The 16,578-nt window shown below is 37.9% G+C and overlaps 1 pseudogene; it reads left to right on the top strand.

The window, feature by feature from the left end:
- Nucleotides 1-13,455: 13,455 nt before the first annotated feature.
- On the top strand, nucleotides 13,456-14,991 carry LOC149847007 (cytochrome P450 86B1 pseudogene; annotated as a pseudogene).
- Nucleotides 14,992-16,578: the final 1,587 nt, after the last annotated feature.

The raw sequence follows: 16,578 nt of genomic DNA, 5'->3' as shown, positions 1-16,578 counted from the left end.
AATGGTTCTGGTATCGAGCTTTGGATCGGCCCCAAATCCACCCATAGATCATGTATGGGTATAAGGCGTCCCTTCCCCAATTGACCTGAAACCTGATCCACTCTGCTAACCCGTTCCACCGCCCAAACCATTTGTAAAGATGGGTCCAAATCGACAAAAATGTCATCTAAGTCTAGCACCTTATCCATTTGTGGTGGTGGAGCCAAGTCAGCGTCTCCCCCTTAAAATCCCAATTCTCCATTTGCAAGAATACCTGTAAAAGAGGAAATTTCAAGGAATAAAAAAACTGACATATTCATTACCTTTTTAATAGCTGAGGGAATTTGAAATGTTGAGAAGAATAGGTTACACATCATTGAAGATCCACGTGTCAGCCCTTAAATGGTTTCAGAAAATCGCCATCTCCTCCAAAAAAAATATATATATATCCGTTACCAATGAGATTGCCATCTTTAAATAATGTTATTTTGCGGGATATGACTCTATTCCATTGGCTGATGAGGGTGGTTAGACATATTTGCATAACTACCATAATTAACCCTCTCATTGAGCCTCCCAACCAAATGAAAATGCCTTGACCTGATTGGTTGCTTATAATAAGATTTTAGAGATACATGTTTCCCACCATATATCCCATGATTAGGAATGACTGTGGACCGGGGGACAACAAGGCTCCGCCCCACCTTGCCCCGTTTGAAGGGCATGAAACGGGGATGGAGGCGGAGTTGAAGGTTAAAATCTATCCCCATGCGAGGATGAAGGCGAGGATGGACTTACGTTTTTCCCTGCCTTGTCCATCTAGCCCCGCACCATCCCCAATCCTTTAAGGGATGACTATAGATTAAGGGGAAACGGGCCCTGCCCCGCCTCACCCTGTTTGGACTGGGGATGGAGGTTAAAATCCATCCCCGTGCGGGGATGAAGGTTCAGATTTTGAAACGGGGTGGGGGTGGAGACCTTGTCCCCCGCCCCTGCCCCGGACCACTGCCATCCCTACCCATGATTGTCTTCCCTGTCCAGTCGCCTGCCGGTTGGGAGCCATTTTTTTCAGTGAACATTTTCCCGGCTGGACAAGAAGGAAGCCTTGGCCAAGATCTACTAAGATACTAAAAGGATGTATGGTTTGACTGGATTCCACAATCGTTCCCAGAACCAGGAAGACCACAACTAATCGAGCAAAAAAAAGATGAATCCTGCGGTTATGAAACCGCCTGGATGATGTCTTGCTGCGGCATTCCTTTGACCCCCTCCTTCCTTGGTAGTTTTAGCGAGGTTGTTATTACCGCTTGGCATCTTCTACAACTCAGAAATTTGAGTATGCACAGCTTGAGCATACCCAATCAACCTTACTCTTTTCCCACTGCCGATTTGATTTGCTGTATTTTCTTTCTTTTTATGGAACCTTTGGACTTGTACTTAGTCCAACCCAAGTTCTGCATATTCTTCCTAATCGGTGTCGAGAAGAGGTTTGAGTTACAATGGTCCCTTTGAAATTAACACCATAAGCACTTCACCATGTCTATGCCATTAAAGGTTGCACAAGCCTTGCACCACCATCCACTCTCCACCAGCTTAAATCTGTTCACAAGTTGCGGTAAACTACACCTCACTGAACTTCCCTACCAAGAATCCTTCCCACTGATGGGTCCCGATCCTCTGTGAAGAGGCCGCATATCCTCCCACTGCAACCCACCCGATCGAACACACCTAAGCAAAGAGGGCAGCCAATATTCCTTGAATCATGTCCAGTCACGTCTCAAGATCGGAACTCCATCCTTCTACCGATTTTATCGGCAATTTCATGTTTGAAAATCCAAAGTTGTATCTGTTAGGAAAGTTTTAAAATTGGTGATTTTTTTCCACCAAAAGTGCTTTAAAATGTTTAGTCCCATATCTAAGAGAAATCAGTTTTTTGAGTGGTTTAAATACAGACTTTGTTCTCTATTCTTTACTTTGGTAAGCCTTGTGTCTTGGGGTGGCTTGCGGACGTTGCTGCACAAGCGTCGTTCATGCGCAAGGGCGCAAGATGCGCAATGTGGCATTTTGATGGTGCACTTCGCACGCTCGCAGCGGTGCGAGGTGCTTATGAGGCGCAAATGTCTGTTTTGGATTTTTGGTTTTGAGAAATTTTGCCGATTGAAAGGTTTTAATAGCATTTATATTGAGTTTATGGCGCTTTGTGATTGTTGGACGGTTTTGAAGGCCTTTGATTGACAGTCAAATGTGGGTGACCGTTCAGGTACCTTTTCGTCCTATTTTCAAACCGTCAGATTTATGGCCATTAATCTCATTTATCGCAAAACGTTTTGGCCTCTCTAAAAGTCTATAAATATCTTCTATTTTCGTCTTTTGAATACACAAGAATTTTCTGACTCTCCAATCTTCTCCTTCCTTCTTCTCGATTTGGCTTGCTGAGTAAAAGTGTGGTAGAGATTATCTGTCCTTGCGAAGCAGTGACTCTCTTGAGGTTCAAACCTAGTTGTATCTTGGGAACTCAGTCGTAACAAAACCCTTTTTCGCATCTTTGGAATTCCCGGAGTGGGGCGATTGAAGTTCTAAAGATAGCGATCTTAAGAACGTGCCTCTAGGTTTGAAATCTCTTTTCTGAAATCCATTTTTCACAAGGTTGGAACAACAGTATCTACTTTCCGGCTGAATGGTTCCACCAAACCTTTCTCCGCCCCTTCAGCTACAACAATATCATCCACCGAAATATTACACGACAAATATATGTATTCTTTCAGCACGTCCACAAAGCTCTTGCGATGCTTCTCAGCATTTACCATCTTCGACCCTTTGGTTCCCTGCAAAATGAACAAACAAAACTCAAAACAACACCCTTCTACTTTATTTTCGCTCATTCATTTAATCCCTTTGTTACCATTCAATTCCAGCACCCATCTTGAGAGATTATAGCAAAAAGGTAAGAAACACATCACACCAAAGAACCAATTCCCCTTTTTCTTTCTTTATTAATTTTTTCTTTTGTCAAATTCAACGTTGTTCTCTCCCCCAAGCAGAAATTCAACTTAGTTTTGTTATAGCCGCTTTTCCATTAGAATTCGATCAGAAGTCAGAAGCAGCCTAGATAAAATAATAAACAACACGAGGGTAATTAAGTTAGAATACCCCGTGACATGGCTTATCAGTTGGTTTACAATATAAAGTCCAAGGGTGTCATTTGGGTTGTGTGAAATAAATAAATATATTTATATAAGCACAAAAAGTATTTATAGTAAGAATCCACTAGTCAAATATCCCCTCATAGTCTATGACGTGGTTTTAATCACAGAAGTATTTGTCCCAGTTAACTGAGACAATTCTAAACAACAATATGGCAGTGTAATCAAGAATCAACCAGGTCTGTCTTGACTATACAAATCATAGATAAACAGAGTTTTGCCAAGACAATAAAAGACTGGTTTAAGATACAGTCATTTTGTTTCTAGACCTAGGCTGATTGAGTCCAAGACTGCACTAGGTCGAAGCAAGTGAAGGAAAGATCTAGAAAAAAGGATCAGTACTATGACAATGATTCTTGATAGCTGGTACATATATTTGGTATAGTGATCTAAGAAGCTTTTTTATTTCTTCAATAGTTAAGGGTACCAAGTATTGATTTACATGCCTAGAGTGAAGCGGATCTATTATGCATTTCATTTTTCTGCACACACAACACACAGGAAAAACTGCATCAGCCCATTTAACGTAGAGACTGAAGGCCATCACTTTCATTTTTCATGTGCTTTCCTGTTACTAGTGTCCTCTTTATGAAAGCATATTATGCCCCATTAACAGGTCCTTCCCTATGAAGTTTTCTTGGATAGTGTGCCATGGTTTCCTGTTGATGTTCCTAGTTGTGGCATGTGGAAGATGGATTTTCTTGGTGCTACTCTGGGATTAAACTCAAAATGAAATCAGTATAAATTGGAATAGAAAGTCAATAATGTATCTCAAATGGCTTTTGCCAACAATAGGTCAATGCTTTTGCATAAATGCCAGCAATCATGTTTAAAAGAAAGCACATGTGAGAAACACCAATTCTGCAAACTTTTAGAATATGAGACAATTGAATGCTTCAAGTTCTGAAGCAGGTATTCATACGCAATTCAACACACACATGCACGCATGCGCGATCACACACACACACCATTACCTCGTCATTTTCTTCATCCTCATTAACCTCAGTCTTTGACCTGTAAGACTCTTTATCCCCTTCATCAGCCATGCTTTCCTGTGAAATAGAACAGCTCCGGTTCATTAATTAACATGCAAAAGAACCAGACAATTATTAGTCATTAAAATGAACGAAACTGCAAAGAATGGATTGAAGCCCATGCCTTTTTCTTGTTATAGGCCAAAACAAGCTTCTCATATTCACTTTTCTTCTTTGCAGCTTTGGCTTCAAAAGGAGTTTTCTCCTGCCAAACACAAACAACAACATCAGCATTGTGTGCATTTGTGCATGTTTGTGTGTGTGCGCAAGTGTGCCAAAGAGAGAGAGGAAAAAATATGAATTTATCTACTTGATATATCCTGTATTTGAAGAGTTTTAAGCTGAATTTTTTAGAACAAGAAGAAAAGTACTAGCTAATGTACTCAATTAAGACCTCACAACATTTAAAACCTAGGTATTTATGACTAAATCAGATAGGAGTAAATTTAATTTTTTTGCTCTCACCAGATTCGACTAAAGGTTGATAAATTTTTATCAGATAGTAAGGGATACAACAAGAGATGAAACAATGGAAGTGTACGTGAGAAAGTCTCATTGTAACGCCCCAAAATTTTAACTCAAAAATATGTAATTTTTTTTTTACGTAAAGTCTTATCTATGACATTGCTCTATCAGGATTAAACTCTATGGTGTCAGCTTATGCGCAAGCATTACCATTTAATAGCTCACTAGAACTGAGTTCGAGAAAGAGACATCCAAAGATAATAACTCTTTATCAAGAAAAATCAAAATACATCATAAACAATTATTTTGGTCTTTGGTTAGAAATTGCAAGCATGTTGCATGTACGTTACTACAACATGGGACTGGATCCAACTCCCATATTGGACTCACTACAAGAAAAACGTGAATTAGCGATGACAATTTGCGATGGATTATTTCCGTCGCAAATTTGCGACGAATTAGCTAGAGAAAACTAGCCGTTCCTAAAATTAGAATTAGCTGTGGAATTAGCGATGAAAATTTTCTGACTCAAAATCCATCGCTAATGAGCGACAAAAAAAATTTCGTCGCTAATTAGCGATGAATTTTAAGACAAAAATTTTTCATCGCTAATTATTCTTCCCTATTTTTCGATTTAAAACTACCCATTTAGGGAGCAAAATTCTCATCTCGCTTTCCACAAATATCGCCACCCTGAGCCCTTTAAGAGCATCACTAGAGGTGAAGGTGGGCTCTCAGCGCCGTACCTCTCTCCTCCTCTCCTGCTCTCCTCCCTCGTCTCTCTCTCTTCTGTGCCACACGACCCAGCTTCCTGCCACCGGTCCTCGCAGCATCGTCGGAGCCTTGACGTCATAGTCATTCAGGTAACCCCCTAGATCCTTCTCTTTCTCATGCTCTATGCCTCTCTCTGTGCCCCATCTCCCTCTCTCTATGCTCGCTCTTCTCCCCTACGTCGTCTCTCTCTCTATCGTCGATGACCTCCCTATCGCCGTCTCTCTCTCTCTCTCTCTCTCTCTCTCTCTCTCTCTCTCTCTCTCTCTCTCTCTCTCTCTCTCTCTCTCTCGCCTTTCTTCCTCATCTCCCTGCATGTGCCGGCGATGCCCGACATCCTCTCGTCACCTCGATCGCCGTTGTCGCTGCTCAGAAAGCTTCATCGGTGCCTCCTCACCGGGCGACTGACCCCCGTCCGACCACCTTTGGTGAGCTCCCCCTTTGTGTAACCATCGGCCACTTCTGATCTCCTCTTTGCCTCCCGTCTTCTTCCTCTTCTGAGCAGTCGCCTGCAATCGAAGCTGCCGCCAACCTCCGTGCACCCTCGACGACCTCGGTACCCCTCGGCCCCTGCCATGCACCCCCTTCTGATAGAGGGCTTTTCCCCTGCCACTCGCTCTCTGGCAGATCGGCAGGGGCTGAGCCCCTGCCAACTGAGTTCTTTCAGTGGGTCGATAGAGGCTGAGCATTTTCTTGAGAATTTTCTGGCAGTTCAAAATTTAAAACTTCTGCTATTTTCCTGATATTTTTTTTGAAAAAAAACTTCCAAGAAATACCTTGTTGAGAGTGACATTGGCGACTATGATTTTAAAAGTATTAGATGACGAAAACAATGCATTCAATAATAATTCTGTTGTTGCATGTCGTACGTCAATTGGTTGCTTCAATTAACTGGGTGTTTTCTATAATATGATAATTTGAAGTATACGGTTATACTGTGAAGTGGCAAGTAACAAAGAAATTACTAGATATACAATTTGTGGTAGAAATGCATATGTGAAGATAGATGTCTGAGTTGCACCTTGACAATTTGTCCAATTCATTTTGATACAAGGTTTCCTTTGCTTTTCAAAATGAAAAAGTGAAGAAGAGAGAGATAATCAAGAAATGTTGTCTGAGATGGTTTGTGCAAGTCACTTTTAGACCTTGAACAATAATGATAAAAAAAAGGGGGACATATTACATGTTGAAGGAAGTATGAAAAGGAGACCAGTAAAGACTTTTTTTCTATATATTAATTGCTATTATTGATTTAGGGTCTCTGCCCTCCTTTTGTCGTGCTTTTGCATTTGCTTTTTTCTTTAAGCATACATTTTTACCATCAAATTGTTTGACTATTATCTTCATTATTGCTTGTAATCACTAAACATGACTTTTATAGATTCTCTAACATTGTTTGGTTTCTTGACCATATAAGAATAACCATTAAGGTTATAATTCAACTGCCATTTGAAAACTCATCTCCTTCAAACCCATACAGTTAGTTGGTGTGCCATCGATTCTGATGGTTCTTTCCATTGTGAGAAACACTTGAAAAATAGGGAACTATCCTTTTCCATATTATTGTTTATTTGCCTATCCTGAAGTGTCCCATTAGATTGTTTCTCTTCAAAACTGATGAGTATGCTTTCCTTAAATTGACTTTTTTACTTCTCTTTCTTTGCTATGTACAGGGGGGGCTGACAACTATAGATGTTTTTGTTGTAAAGTGGATAGAGACTGGTGCAATACACTTTGGCATGACTGTTTCATATTATGGGTTTGTTAGTGATGGTAATTCATTAACTGTGCTTTATTTGTTAGTGAACATTTGATTCTTGTTAAATAAATATTGGATGCTTCTAAAGCCCTTCTATTGCTTTGTTTTGTTGCACATGGTTCTCTATTGGCACATAAAAGAGTACATGTTAGCCTGATTCTCCTCTTGACATGGGTCATATTTGCTTTCTGCATTTTGTAGATGTAATAGACTTGGAATTGCCAACTTAGGTGGTCTTGCCACTAATGCAAATGCTACCAGCTGTCACATGGATAAGGCTTTGGATATGGGGATACAACCATTCTTGTAACGTTTTCAATATGACTGGTATTTAAGGGGACATGATGGGGGGCCAAAATCTATCTGTGTGACATAGACTTTCAACTATTATGTGACATTCATAGTCTTTGATTTTCTTATCCTAACTTTTCTACAGATAGTAGATAGCCAATTTCTTCAATTTCAAACGGATGTGTTAAATAAATATTTTCATGTGAGGAAAATAGTGAGGCTTGTGCATAAGCATCTATAATAAGACAATGCAGGTGCAGTTTTTGTATGAGTTTCACTTTTCAGTAATGAGTGTCATCTTGGATAGATGTCATGCCCATTAGCACTCTGAGTTCATTTTTTTTTCTTTTTTTATGCCAGCACCACTACATCTATAATTGATTCTCCAAAAGCTGCTATTTCCCAGTAGACAGACAACATTTCAGGTCTGTTTGAGTTCATTTTTTTTAAATTTTTTTAAATTTTTTAAAATTTTTAAATTTTTTTTAATTTTTTAATTTTTTAATTTTTTTTAAAAATTTTGCGGTAGATATTATCTGTCGCTAATATTCAGCGATGGATTTTTGACATTTTGCGACAAAATGTATTCCGTCGCTAAAATATTGACAGAATTAGCGATAGAATATAATTCATCACAAAACCAAATCAATGCTTATATAGCGATGGACTCACGATGGAATATGACATTTGCTAATCCATCACAAATTAGCGACGGAAGTAGCGACAGATAAGTTCTATCACTAATTAGCGACCAAAAAATTATGACGGATGATATCTGACGCTAATCCATCATCAATCCATTGCTAAACATTTTAGCGACGGATTGGCGATGGATTAGCGTCGGATATCGTCTGTCGTCAATCCATGTTTTTCTTGTAGTGACTTGGTTCTAGGTTCAACTCGTAGTTTGGTTCAACAAAAAAAATCTAAATCTGAAACATAAAAGATACATATAATTATAAATCAATTTGAAACCATTCATCAATTTAAATAAATTGCCTTTAAGCAATTGTTTGACAAATTAACAAATTTTTATAAATCAAGACTAATCCTAGATCCAAAATTGTTAGTTCTTTGCCACTACCCGCAATATTCCATAATTGCTCAAGCTTATTTATTCATTACCTGAAAAATTGTAAGATAGGAGTCAGACTCATAAAGTCTCAATAGGAACACAATAACTATGCATGCATGTACGAAAACTAAGAATATATGGAATCATATATCATTAAGAACATCTATATAACACATAATTATAATGCATTTAACTAAACATGCATAGTCAATGCTTTTATACAATGTACCACATAACAAGAACAAGTACATGAATATGCATCTGAATTATTAAGGCATGTTTTTCCATAATAAATATGTTCAAGTGTAAGGTTTTTTTTTTCTTTTTACTATTCTTGCAGGTACTTGCAAGCACTATCACGAATTAGAAGAGACCACTCTGGTGCATAATTTTCATGAGTAACTTATTGAGATAGATCCATTGAGGGCAGTCCAATGCCGAGAGAAATCCCACCAGTGGCCACTAAAATAATAGGATGTATCCTAAACCTTTACAAAAGACATGGACCTATTGCCTAAGATAAATAGATAGTATGTCCCCTAACTCTGAAGACTAGAGTCCATGATATGTTGTTGATCTAAAAAATGAATAACAGTCTATCAAAGTTTTGTACCACCTACCCTCTCTAAGGTAAGCTCAATTCTAAATGAGTTATTGGGTATTTTTATTAAGACTGTCATTCACATTCATCACATGTGTTGTGAATTATTTAGCACTACATGGCTCAATAGCCCAAGTACCCCACTAAGGTAACTTTCATGTTGTCTTTCATGGCATGGGCATCATACTACCAATTCCTGGTAGTTAAACAATTATATTAGCTCAAACATGTTCATAACTCATTCAGTATGCTCCGATGTCTTTAAACCAATAGAGCATCTTGTATGTGAAGGCGATAACCATAATATTATGTGTGTATGTATCATTTATTTTCATAACTTGATACACTTTTAGCACCGCATGAGTTCTCATCAACCCCTTGCTCATTCATGAGTGATCCCATGTGCATGAATAATTTTCATGCCTTACAATAAATGTCATACACATTCGTGCACTCATGACGCCACATTGATTCCCTTGAACCACAAGCTTATTAGTGAGCATCAACAACTGCATGCATACATTATATGTCATATAGAACTATATAACCACATATGATGTCATGTTGTATATCATTATATCATGTTGCATTATCAACATATCATGCTACATTTTAACGTATCATGATGCATGTCATCATATCATGCCACTCATTTAGGCATTATAACATAAAGTTCAAGAATAACATTCAATAATTATTCACAAGTGTTGGCACATGTGCTCAGCCTCAAAAAACCCATATATGGTACACCTATAGGTTGTATACCCATCTGGTTTACCTCTAGAACCCAACCATGTTCAACCGATTCATTTTTAGAACCATGACATGCTTGCAAATACTAATTTCAAATTTGGAACTACATGAACAAAATTTCTCAGTCCATAGAAATTCTACCATGACCTGTATATAATGAATTTAAATTTAAGATTTTTACTATTGATACACATATGTGTTAGCTATCTAAGACAAAAACCTAGACTCAAGCTCATTTCAGATTAGAGAATAATAATTCGGTGAGAAAAACATTTTTTTTGTTCACAGAACAGACTTGTTCGGTTTGGTCTTTTCGAAGAAACATCAATCAACGAATTTATAAAATAAAATAAATTCTGTAATTTTTATTGTAATTAGCTTAGTATATTTAACAAGCTTAAAAAAGAATTAAGTTTAAACTCTTTCTCAGCACTGAATTAAAAATCACGCAATACAATCAATTTCTGTTCTTGGACAGAATGTGTTCCAAAATTTCAGGTTTGGGACTGATCTTCCATGATTTTTAATTTTCAAATTGTAACACAATATTTTTATCATATGTTTTTCAATATATAAACTAATACACATAAAAATATTATTTATAAATCTTAAAAATCTACAAAAATGTGTAGCCTACATAGAATTTTTGTTAAGACAGAAATTCTGTTTTGACTTGCTGAGGTTGTATCTCTTAATCTGTAACTCAAATGAGCTCAATTTTTTTTCTTAGATTGCTCCTACATATTTAGAATATTCATAAAAAAATTTAAGAATTTCTGGAATCACCATTTTGGATAACCATAAAATTTTTTAAAACTTGTCAAAATAAAAATAACAAGACATGTATTTTCATAGAGCATATAAAAAACTTTGTGATTTTCATAAAGAAAACATCAAAATGATGCTTCTTATGATTTTAATTCAACATAAATACATCACATACATGCATGTACATATCTAGGCATGCTAAAAATATAAAGATCAAATTTATAGCATGTATCAAATACAATATCCAACATATTTACCTAATAAAATACATTTTTTCCTAAAAAATCAATTTCACATATATGGATCTTATTCTTGGATTTTAAATGAGTCATAAACAATTAATATTGGATCTAACATGAACCTAATTTAATACATGTTGTTCATGACTGAATCTAACACAAAACATAGATAAAAAAAATCATATAAAATGATTTTCTTAAAAAAATCACTTAATTTATGATACAACTCCAAAAATGATTTACATAAAAACAGTTCTAGAGACTTTAATACTCTATGGATTGTATAACATCAGTCTCTACCTCTACCATAATATATATATATATATATATGCATTTGATAATCATATCCCAACATGTTTATGCTCCTTAGCATCATACATGCACTCATGGTTAGAGTGTACTTAAGTCAAATTCAAAAAAAAAAAGACTTTTCATAACCACGAACACCAACCAGACATTCTCCCATGTATAAGCACCTCCAAGATGTAGTTACACCAACTGCAACACTTTCTCCAAGGGAGGAGTGTGTGATAGGGAGGAAGAAGAAAGAGAGAAAAGAGAGAGAAAGAGTCTATTAGAGAGAGAGAGAGAGATTACACCAGGGGCGTGTGGGAGGGGAGAAGAACCTCCCTCTTTATAGCTTTCTTGTGGGATTTTCTAATCCTACAAGGAATCTTTCTCTCCTCCTCTAAATTAGATCTCCTTAATTTTTGTATGCATATGTAAAAATCCTAGGCTAATTAAGACTCATACAAGTTATAAAAACTATTTAAATATCTTAGCCAATTAGTCTTTTAATAGAATTAGGAACAGTGTTGGCTAATTTGACTTTTGGTGAGTGAACGTATTTGGAAAGGTAGGAGGGGACATTCCACTCCCCTTGGATTTCTTATTTAGCTTGGGGTCCATCCCATAATGGAATCCAAAATATCTAAAGGAGCCCACATAGGAGGGGGTCCACCATATGGACTCAACTTTGTTGACTACTTGCCTATAATTGTGAGAGTTGTGGCCATGGATGTGATAGAAGGATGGGATAAGATGTGGATAGAAGAGAAGATTCTTTATATATACTGAATTGAAGGTTGATCCATAATGCAAAATCCTCATCTGTTATGGTTTTCTAAGTATTAACTGATTACAAGTTTGCAACAGGCTTGCTGAAATGTTTTCTGCCCTCGTGTGTGCCCAACCCCCTCATGTAAAAAAAACTTCAATTTTTTAATTACCTGTACATCGTACTCTCCAGATGTGATATACATATTTCGTTTAGTAGAAACCAACCTCTGTACCAGGTTTTCTCTATACGTAGATCGGATTTTCTAGATGTTAAAGGATCAATATGCCGAATTTTCAACCCTCACAAAAATCATATTTTTATGTCAAGAAACTGCAATCCTCATCGCCACCATCCCAGAGCATCTTAAGTTCTAAAGGTTGATTCCTACTATTTTGACAATTCTAAAGATATCCATGGGATCAGATATATTCAAAATGACCTTACCTTTGAGTTCCAACTAGCGGTTTTGGAACACACTGAAGGTAGCCAACATTTTCTACCAAACAAAGAAATGTTTGCTTCCATCATGGGTTCCAAATTCTAGTGAAAAACTTTAACTATTATTATTATTAATATTGCATATCTGACCATCTAGAAGTGATCTACATATTTAGTTTAGCAGAAACCAGTCATTGGATCATGCTTTTCTGGCGTGTCAGACTTTTCCCAGGATGAAAAATCAAGATGAAGTACTCGGAAAGGTGGAGCAATCTTAAGAGTCCTAGAGCTTTCGGGATAAGAGAGGAGTGGTCATGCGAGCTTCCCACGCACACTTCATGACACCATGAAGTGGACCACCAACTTGTTGCAATAAGACAGTTTGTATGTGCAGTTGGACCTACTCTTTATGCACAAAATCGACCCATGAAAAGATCATGAACTCAAGTTGGCTATAGGGGCTGTCTATGGTTCGAGCTCAGTTAGATTTCAAATATGAATCCGACATTTTTGCTTTTGGATATGGATCAAATTCAATCCATTAGAAATTTTAATATGAAAAGAGCTTGTTTTCAATCTTCTTTTAACAAACCCAATTCGATCTGCCACATACATTTTGGATTCGGGTTCAAGTTAACTCATCAGATCTCATTCGTATCTAAAACCAGATTTGGCTAGACATGTCACGTATAATTTGGACTAGGATTCAAATCAAGCACGATCCAGTCTATATCCGATCTGTTTTCACCCCTAGCTTTGGTTATTTCCATCTCCATGTAACAATCTTTCGAGTTAATATATAATATTGGATCTTTAAATTCTTGTGCATTGTTCATGCACAAGTTGCTAGCCCGATACTATATGCATCACTATTTTTTTGAAAGAATATCTGCGTCACTATCGCTTGGCTTGAGAAATGACAAAAGAAAGAAGGATCCTTATCGTGACCATCCTACAATATCTCTTAATAAATTGTGCCGTGCGTAGGCTTTCTGCCATATCCCTTGCAAAGTGCACAGATGGAGTACTCCTGCTCACCTTGGTGTTGGTTTGTAGAAACCTTTGGGAGCCTAAGGTGGCCTGAGATATGTCTGTCCCTCCTCATCTTCTTCTCCATTCATCACTACATCACACAAAGAGACAAACCAATGAAAAGTTGGCCACTGCTTGGCATGCTCCCTTCCATGCTTCCAAACATCCATAGATTGTATGATTGGGGCACCGACATGTGCACCATAAACGGAGGGACCACAATCTTCCATGGACCAAGCCTCACCAACATGGACATTGTGGCAACATGTGACCCCAGGAACATAGAGTACATCCTCAAGTCCAATTTCGACAACTTCCCCAAGGGTGACGACTACCGTGGCATATTCTCGGATCTCATGGGCGACGGCATCTTCAATTCCGATGCGGAGTCGTGGAAGAAGCAGAGGAAGATGGCAAACGCTCTTGTGCACTCCAAGTCCTTTCGCCAATTCATGGCTAGGGCTACCCAGCACATAGTATGGTCCCAGCTTTTGCCAGTGCTTAGTAGCTTGGCCCGCTCGGGCTCGGCTTTCGACATGCAAGATCTGCTGCTAAGGTTCACTTTCGATAGCACATGCACGGCAATCTTTGGGGAGAGCCTGAATTCTCTTTCCCAAGAGCTTGTTTCAGTGCCATTTGCTAAAGCAATGGATGATGTGATGGAGTCCGTAATGTATCGTTATGTCTTTCCCAAGTGCTGGTGGCAACTTCTTCGCCTTCTCAACCTTGGTAAAGAGAGGCAGTTGGCTAATGCTATGGTAGTAATCAATGAGTTTGTTTCTCAACAAATCAAAATGAAGATGAAGGTCAAGCATCCTAGTGGTGCAAGTGCAGATCTACTATCAACTTATGCCTTAGTGTCAGACAATGAGGCTTTCCTTAGGGATACTGCTGTAAATTTTTTGGTTGCCGGCCGCGACACTTCCGGTGCCGGGCTGAGTTGGTTCTTCTGGCTTCTCTCTAAAAACCCAGGTGTGGAAAAGAAAATATTGGAAGAGCAAAATTTGATACTTGAAGAGAGCCACAGGGACGACCATTTTGAATTAGAGGACTTGAACAAGATGGCGTATTTACATGCGTCACTTTGTGAAAGCCTAAGGCTGTACCCTTCAGTGCCTATAGGACAGAAGGGAGTAGTGAGAGAAGATGTACTTCCCAGTGGAGATGTTGTGAAACCAGGAATGATAATCTTGTATACTATCTTTGCAGTAGGAAGGATGGAATGGGTATGGGGAAAAGATTGTCTTGAATTCAGGCCAGAGAGATGGCTAGACGATGAAGGCAGATTAAAGCATGAAAACAATGGATTTAGGTTTCTTGCTTTTAATGGAGGGCCGAGGACCTGTGTTGGTAAAGATATGGCCTTTGTTCAGATGAAGTATGCTGCTGCTGAGATTCTAAGGAACTTTGAGATCAATGTGGTGGAAGACCATCCTGTTTCTGCCAAGCCGTCCGTTATTATGACCATCAAGAATGGATTGATGGTTAGGGCAAAGGAGAAGCCCAAACGATGCCTGATGTGAAATCAGACCTCTCTAATCTCTTCAATGTGTGGTAGGAGTTACTTTGATATGCCATGTCTGTCCAGGAGTAATGGGTCGGTGTTAAACCCATTTGGTGCTAAACTGTGTGCTAAATAAGGTTTTCATTTTATTTTTAAATTCTGACCGTACAGATGCGATCTATGTACTTTATTTTATAGGGATAAGCTTTTAAAGCTTTTGATTCCAACACATGGGTGGGTTTTTATAAAGTTTGAAAAATCAACCGTCCAAATTCTTTGTAAATTTTTGAGGCTCCGAACATAATTTTTTCGTCGAAAAGACATGATCCAGGTGTGGATTCTTAGTAAATCAACCATGCCCAACACATTTATAGGGCCAGAACTACATAAAAAGCACTGAAAAACCCATTTAGAACGCGGTTTAGCTCGGACCCATTACTCATATGTCTAGTGTTATATATATATATATATATATATATATATATATATATATATATGAGAAGGGCATAGCACAATACATCGGATGCATGCACGCTGCTGCTCGTTTGCATCATACCCTTTTAAAGAAAATAAAGTTTTTAGCAACGGTCACGACTACCACTAAAAGCCTTATTTCTGTCCAGGCTTTTAGTGGTGGTCAAAACCTTTAAATCAGATAATCAGACAGCGCGCTGGGCACGTGTTCGACGAAAGAAAGTCTGACTTTATGCCTTTGATATATATATATATATATATATATATATATATATATATATATATATATATATATATATATATATATATATATATATATATATATATATATATATATATATATATATATATATATATATATATATATATATAATGAAATATGTTAAATTATACATGCTAAATGAATTTTTCAGGTCTTTTTTCATTTTATTTTTAAATTCTGACCATTTATAAGGTTCAGCTCTTGAAGTGTGAAACATGGGTGGGTTTTTATAACGTTCAAAAAATCAACGTACCAAAATCTTTATAAATTTTCAAGGCTCCAAATATCATTTCTTTAGTGAAAAACACATGATCCAGGTGTGGATTCTTTGTACATATATAGACCATGCCCAGGTTGGAACTGCAAAAAAAATATTGGAAGAGCAAAACAATCCATTTAGCATAGACCCATTTTTCTCTCTTTATATATATAGAAATGAAAACCTGCCCTTTAAAAAAACAAGCCAAACATACTCACTAAAACCTGGACCGTTCGATCAAATTGATTGGACGGTCTAGCCTCTCCCTCTCTCTCTCCCCATCCCTCTCCTTGCACCGAGGGGGGTGCTCCGACGGTGGTGCCGGGACTCAGGCGGTGGGTGCTGGCCGGAGCAAGGCTGCCAGATACCCTCCCATGTCCGGCCAATGCATTATCCTTCCCACTACCTCCTCGCCTCTGTTTTCCCTCAAAAACTAGAACCTGCAAAAAATTAATGAGGGCCAACCTCTCGATTCCTTTATCATCACCACCACCACCACCATTGAGGATACCTTCGTTTGATCTGCAAGACTATTAGACCTCCCTTATCATGGAGATCAACCACCAATTGTAAAACAGTCGGAGCTCCACCCAGAGCCGGACCTGTAAAGA

Source organism: Nuphar pumila, chromosome 2 (assembly GCF_984573655.1).
Source record: "Nuphar pumila chromosome 2, dmNupPumi1.hap1.1, whole genome shotgun sequence".
Lineage (NCBI taxonomy): Eukaryota > Viridiplantae > Streptophyta > Magnoliopsida > Nymphaeales > Nymphaeaceae > Nuphar > Nuphar pumila.
Note: the sequence above shows the minus strand (reverse complement) of the source record. Positions and strands in the feature narration are given on the sequence as shown.